Raw genomic sequence first — 5644 nt, 5'->3', positions numbered from 1 at the left:
ACAAGTATACAGGCGCTATCCAACCCAACAACGGGCTCAAAGTCTAGAAGCGGGGAGACGGACAACAAAACAAAGCAAACCAAGTAGACAGGCATCAATAACATCAATATGAATAAATAGAATTATAGATATATACACATCATTAATAAATTAAATAGAATAATAAATACGTACATATATACACAAGATAAATGACGACTCAGATGAGATGTGACAACTCATCATGTCCATCTGACTGATGGATGGTGGACTTGTGCAGATCCCAGCCTATGTCTTTCTCCCTTCAAAGCCCTACTGAGAGCTCACCTCCTCCAAGAGGCCTTCCCAGACTGAGCTCCCTTTTTCCTCTCCTCCTCCCCATCCCCCTGCCCTACCTCCTTCCCTTCCCCACAGCACCTATATATATGTTTGTACAGATTTATTACTCTATTTTACATGTACATATTTACTATTCTATTTATTTTGTTAATTATGTGCACTTAGCTTTAATTCTATTTGTTCTGATGATTTTGACACCTGTCTACATGTTTTGTTTTGTTGTCTGTCTCCCCCTTCTAGATTATGAGCCCATTGTTGGGTAGGGACCATCTCTATATGTTGCTGACTTGTACTTCCCAGGGCTTAGTACAGTGCTCTGCACACAGTAAGTGCTCAATAAATACGGTTGAATGAATGAATGTCTCTCCCTCAGGCTGGGAAGATGACAGGGGAAAAACTCATGGCAAGTCCCAGAGTCAGATCAGGAGCTGAGGGGGAACAGCGCAAAACCTTCAGCAGCCGCTGTCAATCAAGAGGTCAATGGACCAATCAGAAGGTACACACCAGCATACAATGTCACACCCCCAAATCCATAGCGAAACGGACTGAAAAAAGAGCTTCTATCCAAACCCAAAATAACCATAAAATGGAAAGGTACTGAAGGGCATGGAAAAAGCCTTCCATTTTAGACACCAGTATGTAGTTGTAGTAACTGTCAGAATAGTGTTTGTTCATTCATTCGGTCGTATTTATTGAGCACCACTTAGGACAGCAAAGCACTTTACAAAATGCTTAGGAGAGAGCAGTAAACAGACACATTCCCTGCCCACGACAATACTTAGAATTGTGTAACAATGCAGTTACACTCAGAATGCTTATCAGTTGAGGTCAAATAGTATTAGTGATATTGATTAAGCAATTACTATGTGCAAAGCACTGTACTAAAGGCTGGTAAAAAAAGATATGAAGATGAGGATTAGACAAGATCCATGTCCCTCAGTGGGCTCATACTGGTTAGGGAGGAGAAGAAGGGGTTGGTAGAGGGCACGTGAGATGAAACAATGAAAAACACAAAAACAACCGAAAAGACAAGGACCTTGAAGAGCAGCATGGACTACTGGATAGAGCACATGCCTGGGAGTCGGAAAGTCATGGGTTCCAATCCCAGCTCCGCCACCTGTTTGCTCTGTGACCTTGGGCAAGTCACTTCACTTGTCGTGCCTCAGTTACCTCATCTGTAGAATGGGAATTAAGACTGTGAGCCTCATCTGGGACAGGGACTGTGTCCAACTCAATTTGCTTGTATCCTCCCCAGCACTTAATACGGTCTCAGTCACATAGTAAGTGATTAACTGATACCACAATTATTATTATTCATTATAGACTAAAGAGCAATAGGGAACTGAAACTGGAAGAAGACTGCACATTCCACGTGGCTCTGTCCAGCCATCCAACCATAGCCAATCAATCGTATTTATTGAGCACTGATCATGTGCAGAGCACTGAATTAAGCACTTGAAAGAATACAGTATAACAGAGTTGACAGACATTCCCTGGCCACAGTGAGCTTAGAGTTTAGCTATGGCCTAGTTCAAATCGGAATGGAATGGATTACAGAATTTACTTTAATCAGGGATTTGGACTTTGGCTACCACTGTCACTGTCCAGGACTTTCATTAGGACCCCAGAAAGATGGACAATGTCTAGAAAAGCTGCAGTCCAAAGTCCGATTTTTCACTTAACTCAGCTGCTAAGATGGACCACTGTGATAAGGGTGACCTGCAATCACTTCAGAATATATGAAAGTTTAGACTAGGATTCACACCTTTAGATGCACTAAAGTTGCATACTTAGATAAAAAAAAAACAACCCACCCTATGGAACGCAAACTACTTACAGTATTTTCTTAAAAGTGGCATTTTTCATCTCGTGTATTTCAACTTCACTTTCTCCCCCTGAATGTCCTTGGATATTCCTGCTGTGCATGCACAACCAACAAGAGATAACCTAAGTGTAGCAATCGAGTGCTGAAGTTATAATTCAGCCCCAGGGTTTGGCTGTCATTAATACCCTACTTTGCTGCTTGTGATGAGCAGTACCTCTCCCAAGCTCCTTGGCTGTGTCACCTCTCTGAATGCAATTGCAGTCAGGCCCGCCCGATATCTGTTCATTTTCCATTTCTCTCCATCGTGTGCGAATCTGGGCCACTGCTGGGCTAGAGAGGTCACCTAGCTTTGGTGCCTTTGGAGCGTTTCATTTTCTCTTCCTTAGTGGCAAATTACCATCATTTTCGCTCCCGATTTCTTCAACTGGTTTATTAGCTATATGAAAGAGAATAAAATCCCTAGGGAGGGATGTACTCAGAAGGAGCTGCCGCCTCAGGATTTCCTGAGTTAGGTTTGTCTAGAAGGACATTTCTGCTATGAGCATCCACCATCAATAAATCTGGGTCAGGCCAGTGTTTTCTAGCACCGATGTGAGTTGTGAGTGAATCGGGGTTCTGCTGGAATTGAAGCTCATGATGGGTGGAAAATGTGTCTGCTAATTCTGTTGTTTTGGACCCTCCAAAGTGCTTAGTAGAATGTTCTGCACATAGTAAGTATTCAATGAATGTATTAATAATACAAATGACAATTGTGATATTGTGAAGTTAGTGATAATACTGATGCTATAGGAAAGTGATAGAAATAGTGCTAGCCCAGGCACTTCACTCTTCTAATCGTAACTGTACCTCGTACAAGATCGTACCTCGATCTTGTCATCTCCTCACTGACATCTCACCCATGTCCTGCCTCTTGGATCACCCTTCCTCCTCATTCTCAACAGACAATTACTCTCCTTCCCTTCAAAGCCTTACTGAAGGCATATCTCCTTGCCTAACTAAACTCTTTATTCTTTTTCCTCAACTCCCTTTTGCATCACCCTGACTTGCTCCCTTTATTCATTCGTCTGCAAAATGGGGATTGAGACTATGAACCTCACATGGAATAGGGACTTTGTCCATCCCAATTTGCTTGTATCAACCCTAGCTTTTAGTACAGTGCCTGGCACATAGTTTAGAGCTTAACAAATACCATCATCATCATTATTATTATTATTATTATTATCCCCCATCCCAGCCCCAAGGCACTTATGTACATATCTGTAATGTATTTATTCATAGTGAGATCGGTCTTCCCCTCTAGACTGTAAGCCTGTTGTGGGCAGGAAATGCGTCTGTTATATTGTACTCCCCCAAGAGTGTGTTCTGCACACAGTAAGTGCTTAAGAAATTTGATTGATTGACTGGTAGTAGGGGTGGTGGTACTTACGGAGTACTTGCTAAATGCAATACACTGTATAGTCCCTATAATGTACATCTCAACTGATAGAGTCTCTTCCATATGAAAAGAGGGTAGGTCACCTTACATAACTAGATTCATTCACTCATTCAACTGTATTTATTGAGTGCTTACTGTGTGCAGAGCGCTGTACTAAGCGCTTGGGAAGTACAAGTCGGCAACATATAGAAACGGTCCCTACCCAACAACGGGCTCACAGTCTAGAAGGGGGAGACAGACAACAAAACAAAACATATTAACAAAATAAAAAGAACAGAATAGTAAATATGACAATTCACGTGTGGCAAAACTTTCATTTTTGATTAGAGGGTTGTGTGAAGTTTCTGCTCCTATGTTGGTGTGGCAATTGACAGAGCCTTGATGGTTGCCATAGCCCCTCCCCAGCAACCCCCCAGGGCTGTACCAAGAGAGGGTGCAAAGTGGGGGATGAAAGAGCATGAGGGGTTATTGGCCTTGGCCCCCTCCCCCTGGAGGAACCACAACAGAAGCAGGAAAAATATTATCTGCCCTTACAGGGCTTGTGTCACTTGACTATACTTATACACATATACCTATACATAGAAAGCAGCATGGCGCAGTGGAAAAAAGCATGGGCTTTGGAGTCAGAGGTAATGGGTTCAAATCCCAGCTCTGCCAATTGTCGGCTGTGTGAGTTTAAGTCACTTAACTTCTCTGTGCCTCAGTTACCTCATCTGTAAAATGGGGATTAAGACTGTGAGCCCCCTGTGGGACAACCTGATCACCTTGTAACCTCCCCAGTGCTTAGAACAGTGCTTTGCACATAGTAAGTGCTTAATAAATGCCATCATTCATTAATTAATTAATACACAAGTGCAGAGGAGTCAGGGCAGTAGAGTGAAGAGCGTGGAAGCCAAACGATCCGGATTCAAGTCCAGGTTTTGCCACCAGCCTGTTCTGAGACCATGAGCAAGTCACTTACCCTCTCTGTGTCTCAGTTTCCTCATTTGTAAAATAGGGGTATATTACCTGTCTTCCTACTTACCTACCTCATCGGATGCTTGTGAGGGTCAAAATGAGATGGTGTTTTGGGAATAAAAGTGCCAGACAAAAATCAAGGTATCGAGGGCACAAATCATCATCATCATCAATCGTATTTATTGAGCGCTTACTGTGTGCAGAGCACTGTACTAAGCACTTGGGAAGTACAAGTTGGCAACATATAGAGACAGTCTCTACCCAACAGTGGGCTCACAGTCTAAAAATGCATAAATTCATAGGAGGAGACAGCTGAAGGGCTGTTAAGGCAAGTGGCATTTACTTGTGAGGGCTCCCATACTCAGTCTTCCCTTCATATATGCAAATTCACTTTCATACCCAATACCCCCTCCACTGCCCCAGGATCGCACCTGGAGAGTTTCCAGTATTTTACCAGTCTCGACTATGGGAGGGAGAGTCAAGCGGAGGCCTACCCATTCCATTCCTAGCTTGGGCGGTGGCTAGTGAGTGGAAGGAAATCTGCTGCAAGTCAAAACTCACCCGTGCTGGGCAGCAGCGGTCTGGGACAGAGTCGAGGGTGGAGACTCAAGTTTACTGTATGGAAGGAGACGATGATAAACCACTTCCATATTTTTACCAAGAAAACTCTATGGATACATAACCAGAATGATTGAAGACGGAGGTGGGGCGTTCTGGGGTAGACGTGTCCATGGCGTAGCTATGGGGCGGAGATGACTCGACAGCATGAGACCCAATACCCTCCTCCCCCAACTCCTGAGGGGGTCCTACCCCTCTCTTTTTCATTTTAAGTTGCAGATCAAGACACTAAGCCTGCAAGTCTTACTCTGAAGGACCAGACCGATTTCCACACACAAATGCTATTTCGTAACTGGATGCGATATTTTCCAAATCCCTGCTGAAATGTTTGCTTTGTATCTTGCGTGTCCTGGACTGATATCACAAACTCTGAGCTGTTTCCTGATGTATCTCACATAATCATAAGTACGTGGTCCTCTCTGAGTAATTTATTTTTTCTTCCCTCCTGGACTATTTTGCATGAACATTCTATGAACTGATAGCATCGTGTT

The 5644-nt window shown here is 43.4% G+C and overlaps 1 non-coding gene across 1 annotated transcript; it reads left to right on the top strand.

Moving 5' to 3' along the window:
- The first annotated feature begins 4947 nt into the window (after positions 1-4947).
- Positions 4948-5086, top strand: LOC119930217. Its single transcript, XR_005451705.1, has one exon. It is a non-coding gene; the product is annotated as a small nucleolar RNA SNORA7 (small nucleolar RNA).
- Positions 5087-5644: the final 558 nt, after the last annotated feature.

This window comes from Tachyglossus aculeatus, chromosome 6, assembly GCF_015852505.1.
Source record: "Tachyglossus aculeatus isolate mTacAcu1 chromosome 6, mTacAcu1.pri, whole genome shotgun sequence".
Lineage (NCBI taxonomy): Eukaryota > Metazoa > Chordata > Mammalia > Monotremata > Tachyglossidae > Tachyglossus > Tachyglossus aculeatus.
This window is presented reverse-complemented; position numbering and strand designations above follow the sequence as displayed.